We start from the raw sequence: 20,481 nt of genomic DNA on the forward strand, positions 1-20,481 counted from the left end.
ACACTGTTCTTCCCAAGACACCTCTTCTACTCAGGATGAAATCTATGCCCTACTTTTCAACTGCTGAAATGCAAACTACCACAAACTTTAGTGATATAAAATAACACAAATGTATCACCATACAGTTTTTGAGGTCAAAGTCTGAAATGAGATCAAGGATCAGTAGAGTTTTCTTTAAAAAAAAAAAATCTAAAGCAGAATTTATCTCCTTTTTCTAGCCTCTAGAGGCCTTAACTATTGGTTTCTTCCTATGTCAATTTACTGGCAATGGTCATTTGGGTTTTATCTGTAGTTTAATCTTTGTGTAGTTCTCCAATTATGAGGAGCCAAGTGATTAAGTCCACTTGGATAATTCATCACAATCTCACCACTCAAGGCCTCTCAATCATATCTACAGCTCCTTCTGCTATGGGAGGTAATAGATTCTGGGGATGAGGACACAGACATGGGAAAGGGGATATTATTCTGCCTATCACAGTCTAAAAGATAGATGTTGGAACCATAAAATTAGCCTCCTTGTTCTGATTTTACGTATACAATGCTATGTCTGAAAATATTTTGGCTTGTCCTACAGCTTACTTACAGGGAGAGAATATGCTGTTTAGAGGATAGTGTCTAATCCTCTGGGCCAATATGTTTTAGATTACATTGAATAATATGTTTTCTGAGCTATACATTAGTATCTTATGAGTGCTGTCAGAATGAGTCAGAATTTCTTAATCCAAAAACTCCAAGACTCAGACAAAATCAATACTGAATCTAAGTTCAGGATCAGAGTCAGAGGTAAGGGAGGGGGCAGATTTAACAGGTCTATACCTATGATTAAAAAACACTAACCCACCCTTTGAGAATCATATTTAAGAAGTTATAAATAATGAGATATACCTAAGAATACAATTATTTCACTTTCTTTGATTTACAAGACTTGTGTTAACAAAAGGAACAGTGTTTTCTTATTATACTTGTGTAATCAATAAAAAAAATCTTGGGGCTGGGGATATGGCCTAGTGGCAAGAGTGCCTGCCTCATATACATGAGGCCCTGGGTTCGATTCCCCAGCACCACATATACAGAAAATGGCCAGAAGTGGCGCTGTGGCTCAAGTGGCAGAGTGCTAGCCTTGAGCAAAAAGAAGCCAGGGACAGTGCTCAGGCCCTGATTCCAAGGCCCAGGACTGGCAAAAAATAAAATAAAATAAATAAAATAAAAAAAATCTTGAAGTAGAAGGTCCTTGGAACGTAACAAGGAATTTCAAATCCACAACTTTAAAATTTGGGTCATACAGATTAAGATTAGTATTTGGCTAGGCCTGGGGCATTTAGTAGAGAAAAAAAATACAGAATGTATGCTAATGGATATGGAATTTCTTTGTGTGGTAATAAAAATATTCCAAAATAGACTGAACAGATTATGTGCACTGCATTGTATATTTTAAATGTGTAAATCTGTAAATGTGTAAATTATATCAACAAAGCCATTTAAAATGGGTCATGTAAGAATTGTAAAAGATCACACACCATCTTCAAAATAGAAAATCTGGGGTTGCAGGACTAATCTTTGTGCTTACAATGAATTCACCACTAAACCACAAGTCTACAATATTTGGTTTTATGTTTTATGAAATACTTACTCTTCTATACCTATATATGTAGAAAGAGCATGATGGCCCAAAAGACAACATCAATAAACATCAATAATCCACACTGTAAAGTACATAATTTCTTTGCTCTTAACTATGAATATACAAGTGGACTTATAGAACAAACATAACAAATTCAGTTCCTGATGCAAAATTATCTTTGCCAAGAAGTTTACATTACTGTTTTTCAGTATTCTGCAAAAAAAAAACAAACCTAGAAAATAATAATTCTGGCAGTTAAAACTGGAAATCCCTTGAATATTCACTTACAGAAGAGTTTAGAAAGCAATTTATAACATATTTGTAAGTTTGTCAAGATTTTGTTACTGCTGTTATTGTTGTCTTAATATACACAGAAATCCAAGTCTATATTCTGAGGATCTTTTCAGACAATTGAAAAGTGAATTTTCCAAGCAGGCAGCTATAACTCATTAGATCTGTCATGGACCATGAAAGCTACTTGCCAATACTGTCTAAAGACTATTACTCATTTCAATCTCACCAAAGAGGACAGACCTCTCTGTGACAAAACATTAGTGAAAAATACTGAGTTGGGGCTGTAAGAGGAACAGCTCAGCACACATGAATGGAAACTCAATAGAGAGACTAAAGCCAAGTGGAAGTGGCAGATTGATGTTCTAGCTTTCAGACTTCTACCCAGATTCCAAGGAGAGAGAGAGAGACAGAGACAGAGACAGAGAGACAGAGACAGAAAGACAGAGACAGAGAGAGAGACAGAGAGAGAGACAGAGAGAGAGACTGTTCAAGCAAAGTAGTTATTCAGAAAAATCCAGGTTAATTAGTTTAAGTCCTTAATTTGAAATCACACAGACAACTAAGGAAAATAAGCATTTAAAATTTTGTATAATTAAATTGAATATTAGTTAAGCAATAACAGTATATTAAAGATGAAAAATAATATAACTATCTAGTATAATTTGCACACGTATTAAGTAGTCTTGCTTTTTAGATACGATTTAAATCTAGGTAACTATAATAATGTTAGTGATCAGTTTAGATATAAGCACCAAGTTGCTAGGTATGTTGTTTCTTATCAAAATAGGTGCTAGCTACATAAGTATCTTTTAAGTTATGAAGATTTATAATACATTTAATACATATATAATACATATAATACATTTATAATATGTGAGTCTTTGTGACTACAGAAGCTTTGGGGTCAAGGAAATATGTCTTCTACACAACTGTCCTATGAATTTAATGTCTGAGAAAAGCAATAATATAAAATTCCTATTTGATGAAGATCATCCTATCTTCATAGTTTCTTCTCAACTTACCAAGCTAGATTCTTCAAGCTTAGTCTCAAGTTAGACACATACAGCAATAAAACAGATTTAATTATATTGGGTATATTATCTCATAGTATAATTTATAATAATGAAAATTATTTCTGTTCTAATGACTCAGAATAGTATGTAAAGTAATCCTGACAATCATGTTTTGTTCCAAAGAGATCAACCAAACCATAAGTCATATATATATATATATTTATATTACTTTTTAGTTGACACAAAGTAGTTTGTGAAAAATATGTAGAGTTGAGTATAATGACTCAGTAATACAGAACACTAAAAATATCTGATATGGATAACAGAGGTGGAACATGAGTTATACCAAGACACTTCCCAGAAGTATGTAAGAAAGACTGTGATAGAAGAAAAAGGAATGAAACCAGACATGAATTTCCAAATTTTTAACAGTGTTAAAAGTGTGTGTGTGTGTGTGTGTGTGTGTGTAATGCTGAGATCATTGTTACAAGTTTTTTAATAAACAGAAGTTTTAAAGCTATACTTAGTGAAAATTCTGTGATAACTTTTCATTTCTATAAAGAAGAGCTATTGCTTTAAGTTGAACTAATCAGCATTAGGAAGGGATTTTTTTCCTTTTATAGGTTAAGTGTTAGACCATGAGGCAAGAGACAAAACAAAACAAAGAAAAGGAAAAGATCTTTTAATACTGATTGTTCACTTGTGCTGTTTTATACATACCATGAAAATCTCAGTTACAATCATTAGCATAGGAGACTGAGACAAGTCTAAAGCTAAGTTTTGTGAAAAAGAAAGAAAGAAGGCAGACCCAATAATTCATGCCTGTAATTGTGGAAACTTGGGAGTCTAATTGGGAAGGTCACTGTTAAAGGCGGAAAAGTCCACAAGACTCAATCTCAGCAGAAGATGCTGTTTTCTGGCTATTCCCACAGTCCAGGTAAACAATCAGACAGGAAATGAGAACATGTCTCAAAAATAACTAGAAGTGTAGATGTGGCTCAGCAGTAGAGCACCTGCCTAGGAGCTTAAGACCTTGAGTTCAAATCCTAGTACTTCCAAAAAAAAAAAAAAGAGAGAGAGAGAGGGGAAAAAGGACAAACCTAAGAAAAACTTTTCATAGTTACTCCTTAAGTTTTTATTAGGTACCTAAATTATTCGAAGAGCAAACCCCAACTCTAACTGAACATCCAAAAAGCACAGAAAGTTATTCTGTTGGTCAATATTTGTTTCTGTTAGTACAACAATTTTAAATCTAATTCCCTAAACAGATCTTTCTTCAAATTATAATCCAAGAAAGTGTAAAATTAACTAAAAATCTGGAGAAAGAAAATAGGTTTGAGTATAAGATAAATCATGTAAAACTTCTATTTCTATAGGTCCAAACTCTGTTAAATTTGGCAATGTCATATGACCCTAATCTAAATAGTTTTTAGACAGTTGTCCATCTATGTGCTAGAAACGAGCAAACATAAAAATAAAAGCTTAAATGATACAAAAATACAAGTAAAAATTGTTCCAAAGGTAAGGACTAAATGCTCAAGTATAAAAAAGAATAAAGATAGTAGTAAGCTTTATAAAAAGGGGCAAAAGTCAGGCAGTTCCACAGGTTCCTGAAATCCTGGTTGGGATCGATAAATTGACTTTTGCTTCACCTTTTATGAAGAGGCTGTACTTAGCAAATCACTGTGTAAGCTGCCTCAATAACAGCATTCCTGCTATCAAGTTTACTTGCAATGATTCCAACAAAGAAATTAATTTCTTAGATGACAAGGAAAGGTTATCTAAAATGGGGAAAACACAGGAGACTGAGCTTTCTGCTAACAAAACAGACAAATATCAGCACAGGCACTAAATTCAGAGCTGCTTACAAGCAAGATTGGAATTTCCTCCAGCCTAAGTGTTACCAGTATTTTATACATACATACACATATACATATATATAACACATATGTATATATGTGTACAACCCACATGCATAGATCTTTCAAGAATTTCCTTATTTTAGTATTGAAAGTTCCCTAAAACTTAAATCTAGGCAAACTGGGATAATCAACCCTAATCTCCAGTACTGATCTATATTCATACATATCATCAACACTGCCCCCTCCCGCCCCCATACCATACAACAAATCCATCCGTATCCTGAGTACAAAGAAGGCTTATTTCCTTTTTTTTGCCAGTCCGGAGGCTTAAACTCTGGGTCTGGGCACAGACCTGAGCTTCTTTTGCACAAGGCAATAAGAGTTTCATAGATTTTCCTGCTCAGGCTGCTTAGAACCATGATCCTTAGATCTCAGCCTCCTGAGTAGCTAGGATTACAGGTGTGAGCCATCAGTGCCCAGCTCAAAGAATGTTTTTATAAGATATACATAATGAATTTATTAATTCTTCAGACAATTAATGTTACTATAAACTTGCCTAATAGTTATCCTAGTTTTATGACTAAATCAATAGAATATGTAACGGGCAGTTATCAAATCTGAAAATGTAGAAACTCATTTGTCACACATCATCAGGCCCACTTCTCCCTAAAAACACTCATGATTAAATCAAATTCATATCAGTAAGTTTCCTTATGGGAAATCTCTTTAAATTATTCCATTTTGCAAATATGAGAAAAATCTCTGAAATTTTCTGTAAGTTTGAATTTCAGCCTCACCAGTGCAAAACGATGTAATGCAACACTGGGAGAAACCTCAAATACTATCAACAACTATAAAAAAAAAAAAGTGTAAGTCAGAAGGTGAATTCAAGGCTTACAAGTCTGAAATAAAGCTAAAATTATAGCAACAATACATAAATAAATCTATAAAAGACCAGCAAAGTGTAAAAGAAATCTTCAGCATTGGCACACTATCTAGTATAATATGGTTTTCATAGACTTCTAATAAAAATATAATAAAAGGAAAAAAACAGTAGAAAGCCACATCTAACATATACCATTTAAGAGAACCAATTCCCAAGTGATTAGAAAAGATCTATCTCTGAATTTGGTAGGAAGGTATGATTCCAAAGTCCAAGGGGAAATTAAATCACAAAGTTTAAACAAAACAGCATGAACAAAATCAATATCTCACAAAATAAGAAGGAATAATTTACTTTTCAGCGTTCTCGTTACAAAAAGTTCTATTTTTAGATCAGATACTATACTTAAGATGCTACCATGTCTTTAAGTTCCATTTGATAAGGAAATACCTGTTTGGGTCTATGACTTCTAAGGTAAATAGGAGGGTTTTTGTTTAAGTTATAGTGCAGAATACAGCAGAGTAATCTCATGCCAAAATGGCATATTTCTGAGGGATGCAAAGGTATTCAATAAAAAGCTTTTAAAGGCATATTTTTAAACCTGCAGCAGGAAAGCTTTTCTGTGTCAAGACAGTAATTCTTTTAACAGCATTGATCAAAATGTCATTCTTTTATGAGTGTACAATACCTTTTAATGGCATACAACAAGCCATTAGGGTTATACACCTCTGTATAGCAGACAGCTTACTGGAAAAAAGGGAACACTGGCCAAGATACAGTCAGTAGGTTTTATGTTTCTAATCAGGACTCCCCTACTACCCCCCTACCATATGCTTCGTTCTGAAACTATCCAAAAATTAAGTGTAAGCTCTCCACATTTCTGTAACCTAGAAGTGCTTTCATGGAGACCTAGACTGTAAGGTTTAAAATTTATTAAATGTGTTATTACAGATATCATAGGATGGCCTTGCTATACCCTTGCATCTAGAACAAGAAATTATTTGTGAAGATTAGAAAAGAATGATGCTTTTATTCCCTTTCTGGGGAAAGAAGTGAATTTAAAAAGTGTTGTAAGATAACTTTTCATACTTATTTACGAAAAATATAAAGGTACGTTAAAGTCATACATTATTCTAACATAAAATATCTTTGTCACCTAATATTTATTATGTAATCTTTCATAAAAGAAAAATTCTAAAAATCATTTTTTAAAAAGTCTTGGTCTGTGACACATTCATATTTTAAGGAGAATAAATTCTGAGATTTAGAAAAACTTACAGAAACTCCTAACAAATTTCTAACAGTTCATCAAATTTCTAGTCATTCAGGAAATATGAAACTAAGGAGAAGAATAAAAGCAGAAGTGGAACTTTTACTGCTTTTCATGTTGTGCCTTTACTTATATTTACTTTTACTAAATAAAATTTAGGCACAAGTAAATTCCTAAAAGTGCAGAAATACCCCAGATAAGCTAATAGTCTAAGTCTCTTTGTTCTAAAAACTATTTAAGAGCTATAGTCTAAAAAAATTATATCAATTACAATACTGAACCAAAAGCAAAGCTCACTTGACAGACAATACTTTGAAAGGAGAGTTTTAAAAGCAGAGAAGTCTGTCTTCTTTTAAAGGTAAGACTCAGTGAATATGGCAGAAATTGGTGAATGTAAAAGAAAAACTCTGAGTGTTCATCCAAATTTTATAGTCAAACAGAAAGTTCAGTTTCCAAATACATATGAGGCCAGAGTATCTACAACAACTCCATCACTGAGATCAATTAAAAGTATAAGGTAAAATGCAAAAACATCTTGAAAGCACCCAAGAATTGATAGGAATAGTAAGAAATTACCAATCTAAAATCTTAAGTGAAAGTGCAATCTCAAATATAAATGCAATGCTAGCTCTGTTTTTGTCCTGAAAGATACATGGAGAGCCATCTTGACGAAAACTTTAGATTTAAGATCTTGTTTAGTATGAAGGACAGAAAGAAAAAAATCAAAACAAATATGCCCTGAAAAAAATCTAATAGATACTCTCTTCCATGAAGCTGGGACCTCAAAGGGTTATTACACTTTAACATGAAGGTGAGCCAAAAGCTTTGGCTAGAGGACTGTAAGGAAAGTTGCTGTGGCAATAAGCAAAATAAGAGAAAACGTAACACCAAGTTTTCTAACCACAACAGACAGACCACATCACCTACAAGGGTCAAAAAATAAATAGAAAGGCACGGTGTCTCAAGTCTGCAATCTTAGCTACTTGGGAAACAGAGGCAACAAGCCTGGACAAAAAGAAGTTCCAAGATGCCATAGCACAATGGCATGCACCTGTTATCCCAGCAAACGGGAAAACAGAAGAGCTGGGTACAGCAGTGCAATTCCTGTTATTCCCAGAAATGTGTGGAAGCACAAGTAGGAAGACTGTATACCAACTGGGCATGGGCATAAAGTAATCTTACTTCAGAAATAAACAAGGCAAAATAGGCCATAGGCATAGTTCAATTGCTTGAGTGCCCATGTAACAAATATAAGGTCCTAAGCTCAAACCCCACTACCATCAAAAGTAAATTACAAATAAAATAAATAAATATGAAATAAAATAAATAAATGCTCAGGCATCTCTTGTCTCTAATCTTAGCTATTCAGAGGGCTGAGATCTTAAGAATTACAGTTGGAGGCAAGCTTGGGTAGAAAACTTCTCAAGATTCTATTTCTAAAATAACAACACAAAACTACACTAAAGAAGTAGGTAACAAGGCCACCTCCAAGCAAAGCTGCTGCAGAGTCTTCCAGAGCAGATCACCCCTAAAGGAAGATAATGCGCTACATGACCATAAGGCTGCATCCTGGGGCAGGAGTCATCATTTCCTGGGAACCAGACTATTCCCCTCAAGTGATGACAGCACTGATAGATAACTTCTCTGGAACCTCTACTGAATCAGAGCTGAGATCATGATCAGCCAGACCACATTTTGCCTGGGACTGCTGAACTATGGTGTACTTGTCTCTCTGCTCCACTGTTTCTCCTATTTAACCCTAAAGCTCATATCTGTACCCCAAAGATGAGTGGGACTGCTAATTACCTGGTGTCTTCCCACCATATGCCCAAACCATGGAATAAATCCTTTTCTGTCCTTCACACAAAAACAGAAGTAGCTCAAATGGAAGAGCACCAACCGAGCAATCAAGCCAAGGAAGCTTGAGGCCCACAGTACTGAAAAGAAGATAACAAAACAATAACAACCATAGTGTTAGCAAACTGGTAGAGTTCCCAGGGACTAGAATATCCTGTTTTCTATACTGAAGATCAAACCCAAGGGTGGAGAGAATTTACTTCACTTATACAACTGGAGGCTGGGAAGTTGAACACAAAATGGAGCATATAGCATGGTAAAACAAAGCAAGTATGCTAACTCAAGTGTCTTTCTCTTCTTATAAAGCCACTAATACCTTGTAGAGGCCCCATCTTCACGAACATATTAATCCTAATTAGTTCCTAAAAATACCTTCAAGGATTATTAACATATGACTCTGAGGATTAGATTTCTAACATACAAAGTTTTTGTGGATACATTCAAATGATAGCAATATGTGAAACAGTTGTATGATGGGAACAGTTGTATGAAAGTAGCCAATACTGAAGAGACCAAGATTTCGAACAAAAGAAAAGTCCAGAGAGGTAACTTAACTGACATCATGGGTTTCTCTTAAGAATTTCCAGTTAGAAGGCAGAGAAGCTAAGTAGAGCTATTAGCAGTAACACAAAATAGAAATAAAAGGAAAGTTTGGGAAATAGCAGCAATAAAACCAGAGATATAAGAGTGAACCCGAGCTGTTTATCAGTCTGGATTAATTAATTGTTTCTACTCTACCTACCTGCCAAAAGAAAAGTAAATGTCATTGGCAAAAGCTAATAACATCTAGATCCTCAAAGTATAACATCCAAATGTCTGACTTCATCTGACCATTATAAGGCAAAACAGGAGGCAAAATTATACTAAGAGAAAGCAAACAAAAGAAACAACCACAAGAAACATAGGTATTAAAGTTATCACATCTACACTTCCTAAGATTTTGACTAATATGTTTAAGAAAATAATGACAAATACCTAAATTCAAATGTGTACTTTAATTGGATAAAAATAACTTTCATGATACACATTAACAGAACAATTAAGAGAAAACATTATACACTTCAAATACTTGTAATTAGTAAAATGAACACTAAGATCCATCAGGCATTCTTGGATTCTATGTCAAAAAAAAAAATAAACTAAAGAGGAAAAAGAAAACAGGGAAAGGTGAAATGCAGATTGATAAGCAACAGCAGTGGGGTTAAGTCCAAAACCTGCTACCTCAGAGCACTAGTTACTGTAGGATAAAAAGCAAGAAACTTGCAATTGTAAGATATGGAAGTGATCGTCTTGGGAGACTATTGTCATTCCAGGCAAGAGGACCGTGACTTAGAGAGATACCACTGATATGCTTGGTGGTAAAGAAAAGAAAATAAGAAATAAAAGTGAAAATAAAAAGTAAAGATAAAAGCAATACAGAAATAAAAGACAGTCACAAAATCAGGCACCAAACTAAGTTAAGATGATCAAACTCCACCACACATCATGGAAATGCTAATGAAACCACTACAATAATCTCCAAAAAGTAGGCAAAAAAGTTAAAAGACTGATCTACTGTTTGATTTCTGGGAGTTTAAACTTGAAAACTGTGTGGTATCATCCATGATAAAATAAACAATTCTTGCAAAAGCTTTGTCTTAGCAATTTCATTTCTGTCAAAAAGTCACATTGACAGTCTTCCTAGACATTTTTATATTTAGATAGTATTTCTCTCTCCCCTCTCTCCCTTTCCGTGTGTGTGTGTGTGTGTGTGTGTGTGTGTGTGTGTGTGTGTGTGTGTGAAGTCCTGAGGCCTGAACTCAGGGCCTCTGGCTCTCATCTGGTGCTCCCCATCTCTTAACTACAGGTATGTTGAGCCTACCAGGAATCAGAGGCAGGGATGCTTTTCCACAAGATAATCCATCCAACTCAAAGAAATTCACACTAAGACATATTAATCAAGATTTTATCAGTGGGTATAAAAGTGTGCCCCTGATTTTTGCTAAAATAATGTTAATTGGTTTTTATCAATGTTATGTTTTTGAAATTAGTATTAAAAGCCAACGGTACACTCCATCATCACAGTCCTTTTTGGTTTCCTTTTATTCTTGTTCTCAAAATTTCAGTTCTCTCAGTATTATTTTTTCTTTTAAAGCCTTCTAAATATAGTTACTGTCAGCCAACATATACAATACATACATGAAACATTTTGTTTGCCTACTGCTTGTTGTAGAGATATAAATTTATTTAATATACACTCTGTACCAAACATTAGATGGTTATTTTTTTTCTAAAAGCAGGATTTCATAAAACATTTATCCTTTGGAAAAGTTGACTGGCTTACCAACTTCTAGGAAGTAACCACTTAGTAATGTAGTTACTTGAATAAGGGCAAAAATAACACCAGATGAAACTATTTCAGATATTAATCTGACACTTATTCCCCAAGTCAGATCACAAGAAAAAGATTATATAAACATAAGAGACTTAACTACAACTATGAAACACATTTTAGACCTCATGTCCATGTAACTCAATCAGATAAACAGAACAAAATAGGTAGTAAGTTAAAATGATTAACCATACTTAGCTTTTGTTTAAAACTCACAGGTAATAAAAGTCAAACATATTTAAAAGCTCTCCCAAATATTTTCAGATTAGATACTTATTTAAAATGATCACAACACTGAGTAAAATGCCACAGATTCAAATGCATTTACTCTTTTCATTTGCTCCACTGTATAATTAAATTCAATAAAATAAAAGTATAATGAAATGTCTCCACAATGCAAGCAGGTCAAGCTCAAACAGCTTGACCTATATGCAGCTTGTCCGGCCAAGTCAAACTACCATTCACAAATCAATCCTCTTCTCTTCCCAAAACACTCTATACAAACCACTAAAGAGAAAAATAAAAATCTACTAATAATCAAAAGCCCCTGTTGCTCAAGAGACTCAAATGAGAAGATGGTCATTATTATTATATTGTGTATAGAACATTATGGAAGAAAATAAACATTTCTTTTAGTTATTCTATCAAAAGATATTCCTGAGTAAAAAGTTTCAGGTGGGATAGCATTATTATTAAATTTAAAAGTTTAAAAGTTAAAAATCATTATAGATCATACACTAATGAAATCTAACCACTTATTCACAGAGCCAGCATCTACCAAATTATAAGCTGGCATGATATGTTTGTATAGGAACTGAGATCTGTTGTTTCACAGAAAAGGACTATCTTCTACATCTCAGAGTATTAAGAATTGCATGACATTGCTTATAGAAAGAATACTGGACATGACTAAAATATTAGTGTAAAAACCTCTAAAATACTTATCCTCCATAAAAGCAATGAGAACACAGAAAAAAACAACTGTTAGAATTAACCTACTCATTAGTAAAAATTTAACCAAAACTTTTGCAATTTAAAATTTTTTTGAGTTGTTGTTTTGAACTTTGAATTCAAACTTCTGAACCGGGTTGTTTTATTCAACAACAACAACAAAAAAGGTGAATCTCTCTAAGAACAGTGAAAAAGTTCAAATTCTTTCAAAGTTCCAATCCAAGAGAAAAATCATTATTAAACTGGAAGACTCCACATGGACGGCTATCTTAACTGAACCAATACAAAGCTCACCAGTACAAAAAACATTTTATCTGAGATGATCTGTCAAAACATACTGGACAATAGTTGAATATAATTTTAAAACATAACTCTCAAAAGTCAACAATAGCATTAGAAACCCAATTAAAAGACAGGTAAAACATCTCAACAGATTCATCAAATAAGATAGATACACAGATGATAAGTAAAAGCATTAGAAGATGCTCAACATCCTTTATCACTAGAGAATTACAAATTAAAACTACAATGAGGTACTAGTACAAAGGCTGTCATTATACAAACAGTTTTGTGCACTGGTATTTACCCAATGAATTAAAAAAATTATTATCCACATAAAAACCAACACACAGATGCTTATAGCAGCTTTTGTAATTGCCAAAACTCAGAGGAAAGCAAGATGTCTTTCAGTTGGGCGAATGAATAAACTGTGATACATCACAATAATGGAATATTATTCAGTACTAATAAGAAATTAGTACCGTAACCCCTCTCTACATTACTTTGACAATAAAAAATGCAATGAAAAATTTTTAAAAAAGAAATTAGTTGTCCAAGCTAGATGAGAGACAGTAGCTACAAAATACTTGTACCTTCATAATATATAATTAAAGTGCCTACAATTAGTCTCCTACTACCCAGCAAGCATATTAAGTTCAGAATCTTACACAGTCCTTGTCAAACTATTTAATGCCTGAACTTCTATTTTCCTTACTTTCTTGGGATAGGGCGAATTGTTTTTTGAAGTATTGATTTTTTTAAAACTTTTGGTAACTCTATGATTTTATGGTATAGTTACAAAAATTGTACCCTTTAAGGACAGATATTACATCTTTATAATCCTTGATATAATAATGAGACCTGATACCAATAAATGTTTTTATTAGCTAGAAACTATTCATGTCTTGTTTTATTTCAGCTACATAATCTATTTTTCATTGTAACTGTCTTTAAACGGAGCTCCTATATCATATAAGAAAGATCTTACAGCTTTCCTCATACTCCACATCCTTATGTTTCCTCCCACTGAGGCCATTTGAGACTATTCAAAAATCTCCTAGAAGGCATTGATTTGACTTCTGAGAGGAGTACCACTTTGCAAATATGCATTAGTAAAATTGCTTCCAGGTCATTGTACTTTACATTTTTCCATGATATACTATTCTCAAGGGAAACCACAACTTTTAAAAAAGAAGTTGTATAGCCTGGTGCCTATGGCTCATACCTGTAATCCTAGCTTACTTAGGAGGCTGAGATATGAGGACTGCAGTTCAGGCAGGAAAGTCCACTGAACTCTTATTTCCAGTTAACTGGCAAAATAACAGAAGTGGAACTGTGGTTAACACAAAAATTCAGGGACAGTACCCAGGCCCTGAGTTTAAGCCTCAGGAACTGGTGCGCACCACATGCACGCGCGCGCACGCGCACACGCACACGCACACACAAACTAGTTTTATGATTTGTGTATGAAAATTAGTTCTTAATTGGTTTGTTTTCAATTCTACTTTTGTTACTGCTATTCCTTTGTAAGTGAAAGAATTAATCAAATATATTCAATTATTTACTACCATGTTTTTCATTTTGTATATATTCTACTTATTTTACTTCGTTTTATTTTTGTGCCAGACCTAGGGCTTGAGCACAAGGCCTGGGTGCTGTCCCTGAGCTTTTTCACTCAAGGCTAACACTCCATGGCTTGAGCTATAGTTCTACTTCCAGCATTTTGGTGGTTAATTGAAGATAAGAGTTTCATGGGCTTTTCTGCTTGGGCTGGCTTCAAACTGTGATCCTCATATCTCAGCCTCCTGAGTAGCTAGGATTCTAGGTGTGAGCCACTGGCACCCAGCTTGTATATATTCTCACATAAATTACTTAAAATATTCTTTAAGAAAAACTTTTGGGGGCTGGGGATGTGGCTTAGTGGTAGAGTGCTTGCCTAGCATGCACAAAACCCTGGATTCGATTCCTCAATACCACATAAACAGGAAAAGCCAGAAGAAGTGGGCACCGTGGCTCAAGTGGTAGAGTGCTAGCCTTGAGCAAAAAGAAGCCAGGGACAGTGCTCAGGCCCTGAGTCCCAAGCCCCAGGACTGGCAAAAAAAAATAAAAGAAAGAAAGAAAGAAAGTTTTGTATTATTGGCTTAAGAAATAAAGAAGTGAAAATAATAAAAAGTGAACTATTCAACTCATGGGTAGAGATGGGAGGAAGGGACTGGGAGTGAAGGAATGGAAGACTCTTTACAAAAGGAAATATACTCATTACCTGACTCATGTAATGTTAATCCCTCAGTACATCACCTTTATAATAACATAGTTTTAAAAAATAAAACAGTGTCAAGTGTAGTTGAAGTAATCTATGAATGTTCCTTAATATTCTTCTTCTCTTCCCCTTCCTCTCCTGGTCTTCTATAGGTACATGCAACTCCACAACTAATTACTAATGGAAACTGATGTTTATGGTTCCTACGTATTTTTACACTTTTACTAAATTATATAATGTTCTATATATTTTAAAACTTTAATTATGGATTTATGTTATAGATTCCTCTGCAACTTTTGGCTAAAACAATGTGAGATTCATCATGTTGATACATATGGCTTTACTTCATTATTTTAAAAGCTTCACTTTTTCATTTTCAGAATACACAACCTTTTATAATCATTCTTCAGAGAGACATTTATTTCCATGTTTTTGCAATTATGAACAATGTTTTTTAAGTACCCATTACTAGATTACAATTAGTGTTATTTTACTCTTTTATTAAAAAGCTTTATTGAAATAGAATTCATATATCAGAAATTTCATCCTTTCAAAGTGTATAATTCAGCAGCTTTTAGAGTATTTATAAAGGTTTGGAACCATCACAACTATCTAATTCCAGAGCATTTTCATTATCACAAAAAGAAATTTAATGCTTATTAGCAGTCACTTCTTATTCTCCACATCCCAATCCCTAATAACCATGAATCTACTTCTTTTCTTTATGGGATTTGTGCATTATGGGTATTTTACATAAATGGACTAACAGTCACTTTGTGACTGGTTTTTCACTTATTATAACATTTACAAAGTTCATCCATATTACAGTATGTACATTGATTTGTGGTAATAGTTTCATGAGTGTATACATATATTGAAACGAACCAAAGTATATACTTTAAATATATGCAATTTGGTGTAGGTCAATTGAACCTCAATAAGAGATTTTAATAAATATTTTACCAAAGATGTAAAAATAGCAAACAGATGTTGGTAGTAGGAGAGCAGTTTATGTTCTTAGATATTCAATCTTACATTACAGCTATTGTAATTCATGACACTACATATGTCCAGGGATGGAAAAAGGAGAAAGGCTAGAAAACAAAACAGAGGGAGATATTTGAAAACTAGATGGGAAAACATCAATTCAAAATGTCCTAGAACAGTGGTTGGCAGAACTGCTTCTGTAAAGGCCCAATGGGTAGTATTTGGGGGTTTGAAGCTTGTATAGTGTTACAAGGAATCAAGTCTGACACTGTAGCACAATAGCTGCCATGAGTAGGTAAGTAAGTAGATATGGCTGTATTCCATTTGAATTGCAATTATAAAAGCTGTAGACCAAATTTGGCCAAAGGATCGATCTCTCTTCTCTCTCTCTCTCTCTCTCTCTCTCTCTCTCTCTCTCTCTCTCTCTCTCTCTCTCTCTCTCTCTCTCTCTCTCTCTCTCATTGTTTTGCCAGTCCTGGGCCTTGGACTCAGGGCCTGAGCACTGTCCCTGCCTTCTTTTTTGCTCAAGGGTAGCACTCTGCCACTTGAGCCACAGCGCCACTTCTGGTTGTTTTCTATATACATGGTGCTGCGGAATTGAACCCAGGGCTTCATGTTGATGAGGCAATCACTCTTGCCACTAAGCCATATTCCCAGCCCAGGACATCATTCTTTAAATGAAAACAGAACAATGAAAAAAAATACTGAAAACCACTTCTCACATAATAAAAGCGTCAGCCATGTTTTCAAGGTAAAACAGTTGGTTTTAATTTTTAATTATTTCTACTTAAAATGACCAAGGAATATCCATATCTTAAAGTTGAGACTAAAACCTCTGAAACACACAAAATTTTGTCCACATGGTCATACTCTGGGGAAAATCTTCAAGGTCTTTTTCTAGTTCTTAAACAGGACTGTGATCTCCACCTACAAACTGAAGAAATTTAAGGAACTCTATTCTAAAAGCTGAAGATAAAGAGGCTCATATTGAATGTGAGAAAAGGTCTCTTGGATCTAAGTCCTTTCAATCTTTTGAGACATTTTTTTCTGAAAAGTTCCTGCTTTGGCTAGGTGGCTGGCTCCTGGTTGTTTGGATTTTAGTTACACCCTGTTCCTGTTATTAATTAAGCCCTGTCAGTACTAAAAAAAATTTTTTACCCTCTTCAAACTAGCCAGTCAAGAACATTGTAAATCTGAGCTCCTTCTATCTGAGCAGAGGGGTGGGGCCTGCTGCATTAGGGACAAAAAGAGAGTAGTTGGCCTCCTCCAATGCTGTGTGTTTTCACTGGTGGTTCACCCTTCTGTAGAAGTAAATTTTGCCTTGCCAAATTCCTTTCAAGTTGATGTTCTTAGTCCTACCCGACTCCTCAATATCCAGAGGCATATCTTAACACTGAATTATCAAATAAGAAAGGAAATAAGAGGATTTTCATAGTCACAGAGGGGTGTAAGGAAAGCTACCTATTTATACTGTAAATTTCCTTTGAAGTTCCAAATTATAATGGATATTAAATGTCCTAGCGTGTCTATGTCTAACATAATAGACGTAAAAGCTAAAGATTTGGCGAAGAGGGGTTTCAATCAGTGTTTATACTTGGAACAATTGCCACAGATATTGATTGAACAGATATTGATTTTAGCCTTTTCAAAGTCTGAACAATATTCATAATATCAATGTGAGATATATGCACCAACAAGGTCTAGGAGTAAAATAATGTTTTCAGTAGAAATCCATCAATAACTTACATTTTTGTAGCACTGCACAAGGCCCTTTGCACTTGCTTTCCGTGTGGCCTTCACTAGTTCACATGACTTTTACTACTTCCCTCTCGGGAGGAGAAGGACAAATAGCAGCATCCTTCCTTGATAAGGAACATTCTGGATTCAAGTCATGGGGTTGTTGGGAGCCATTTTTCCACACTGTAAAATGCACGTAGAAAGTTTCGGATACGTTGGTGACAGAATGTGGACATCGTTATTGAAATGGTCAGTGGGGAGTACAACGTATTTTGGACAAAGTGTGGCCTCTGAGGAGAGGAAAGTGAGGCAGCTTTAGGCTGGGCTTTTACTTCCGGGTCGGAAAGAGGTCGGGCCTAGCACCTACCAGGCGCCAGGAAAACATACCTGACACGAAAGCCAAGAAGCTGCGAGGAAAGGGCCGGCCAGGGACCTGAGGCATTCCGCCGCCTTGTCTCGGGTTCTAGCCGCGCTTTTCGTCCTTCTCCCCCTCACAGTCGCTCACCTGGAGTTCGCAAGCTCCAGCCCCAAGTCCAACTCCACTCGGCGACTCACAGACTGCTTAGCGCCTCAAATTCAAACGCGGGCGCCCGGTCTACGCGGGTCTTCCAGAGTGAAGGACAACCTGACCAATCAAAACTCGGCAATCCGGTACACAGGTGAGGGCGTGGCTATTGGGAAGGGTGGGGCGGGTACCGCGTTGCCCAGACAACGGCCTCCAGGCAGGCCGACTTCCGGCAGGAGTGGGAGACTGGGCGGGAAAAGCTTCCAGGTTTAAGAGAACTGTGAAGATTCAGGCTACCCAGGTTACCTTAGCCGGAGCCAAGGGGCCGAGGGAGGGCCTGGCTGCCAGGCCTCCTTTCATTTAGTGTCTTCCCTCACCTAAAGGTTTACCGGCCCACTTATAATGTGTAGGTTGTTTCCCCAAGGTAAGTGTGTGGCATTCTCTCTTACTTGATGGCCGACTTTGACACGCCCTGTACCGGTCTATAAAGGTCGAAATGAGTTTTGGAACTGTAGTGTGTAAGTATGTTTTGTAGCTTTTGGACATTGGACACGACAACTTGGGTTAAGAAATGATGGGGTGTTTTCTTTTTCGTTTTGTTGGTCTCACTAGCCCAAATTGGCCTTGAACTCCCAATTCTCCTGCCTCAGCTTCCCCTTCGTGCTAGGATTAACAGCAGGCACCCTCATACCTATCCTATCCAGTGTCAAACTATTACTTATCTGGCAGGAAGGGAAAAGGCCTAAATTTTATAAGGACTTAGGAGACTAATTTAGAAGTATGAATAGCAATTTTAGAGAGTAGAAAGCAGAGAAGAAAGACGAACATTTCAGTGTGCTTTTTTGCCCCAGCCTAGTGCTCTATCACTTGAGCCACACCCCCACTTCTGGCTTCTTAGTGATTAATTGGAGATCAGAGTCCTTTACTACCCTGGCTGGCTTTGACCTGTGATCCTCTGATCTCTGTATCTTAAGTAGCTAGAGTTACAGGTGTGAGCCACCAGTGTGCAACAGTGGCAGTTGTTTTCATATGTTTATATCGCCTCTAAATACACTCTAAAGTACACAAGAATACCTTGAGTTTTGTATAGTCTAATCTAGTGTGGTCCAAAAGTACTCGGTGTTATCTAAGACTCATATGGAGGAACTTTTACAAAATAAACTTTTCTCAACTATAGCCCTGAACATCCTAATTTAGTAGGCTTAGAGAGGTGGTAATCTATTTTAAAAAGGTTTCCCACACTTAATAATTGTGATCATCAACCCCATTTGGAACCGGATGCCCTAGAGCACCTAGTATATAGTATGCTCTCAATAAATTCTTGTCACATTAAATGAGCAGAACTGTGATTTAGTAAGATTAATAAGACCCTCATGTGTAGAATGAATTAGAGTTGGAAATATCCTAGAGGCAGGAAAATCCTATTACAACCGTTAAGAGATGAGGCAGCCCTAAAATAGAATAGAGACAATAGGGAAAGAAATGGATGCAAAACACTTCATGGGTAGGATAGAGAGAATTCGATGAAACTGCTTTAGTTAGTCCAGGGTGAAGCATATTAATTTGCATTTTAAAATAACAATTTTTCATTATTTAATTTTGGTTATTAATCCATTCCATTCCCATTTAAGGAACTAAATACTGATCTTTTTTTTTTTGGCCAGTCCTAGGCTGTGAACTCAGGGCCTGAGCACTGTCCCTGGCTTCTTTTTTGCTCAAGGCTAGCACTCTGCCACTTGAGCCACAGCGCCACTTCTGGCCATTTTCTGTATATGTGGTGCTGAGGATCGAACCCAGGGCCTCATATATACGAGGCAAGCACTCTTGCCACTAGGCCATATTCCCAGCCCCCTAAATACTGATCTCTTGCCCAGGGTGAGTGGGGAAGAGCAGAGATTGAAAAATAATTCTACAGATTAAATCTTGAGTGACAAAGATGATAAGCCATTTAATAAACAGTAAGATTTGGTTTAGAGAAGAATAAAGTTCATTCATGAGGCATTCAGCAAGTAAGAAATATCACTTAAGAGCCCAGGAAAGAAATGGAAGAAAAGTTGTGGTTTATTACATAAAGATTTCTAAGACAAGAGATGAAAGGAAAAAGAAGAAATACTACAGAAAGTGGAGGGACTATTTCTCCTTTAGAAATCGTAAAAAATAAGAATGCAGCACATGAACAGGTCAGAAAGCATACCTGGAAAAAAACAAAAAAGCAAACACCACTCTCACATAAAGATTTACCTTGTCTAATATAAGAGAAATATGGGGATTGTGGGATGGGCATAGAGAACAACCTTTCTCTGGTACTTCAGAATAGAAGAGTAAACTTTGGGAATTCCTGTGAGTTGAAAAATAGTTGATTTAAAGCTGGGACTGATTAGGCATAACTTGCAATATGGCAAGTAAAAGAAAGATATCATTTTATTTAAGAGATAACCTCCAGGGGGCTGGGGATATAGCCTAGTGGCAAGAGTGCCTGCCTCGGATACACGAGGCCCTAGGTTCGATTCCCCAGTACCACATATACAGAAAACGGCCAGAAGTGGCGCTGTGGCTCAAGTGGCAGAGTGCTAGCCTTGAGCGGGAAGAAG

At 35.8% G+C, this 20,481-nt stretch overlaps 1 pseudogene; it reads left to right on the top strand.

Moving 5' to 3' along the window:
* LOC125357879 overlaps positions 1–20,481 on the top strand; it is a 97,894-nt pseudogene that overhangs the window by 74,641 nt on the left and 2,772 nt on the right.

This window comes from Perognathus longimembris, chromosome 10 (genome assembly GCF_023159225.1).
Source record: "Perognathus longimembris pacificus isolate PPM17 chromosome 10, ASM2315922v1, whole genome shotgun sequence".
NCBI classification, from domain to species: Eukaryota; Metazoa; Chordata; class Mammalia; order Rodentia; family Heteromyidae; genus Perognathus; species Perognathus longimembris.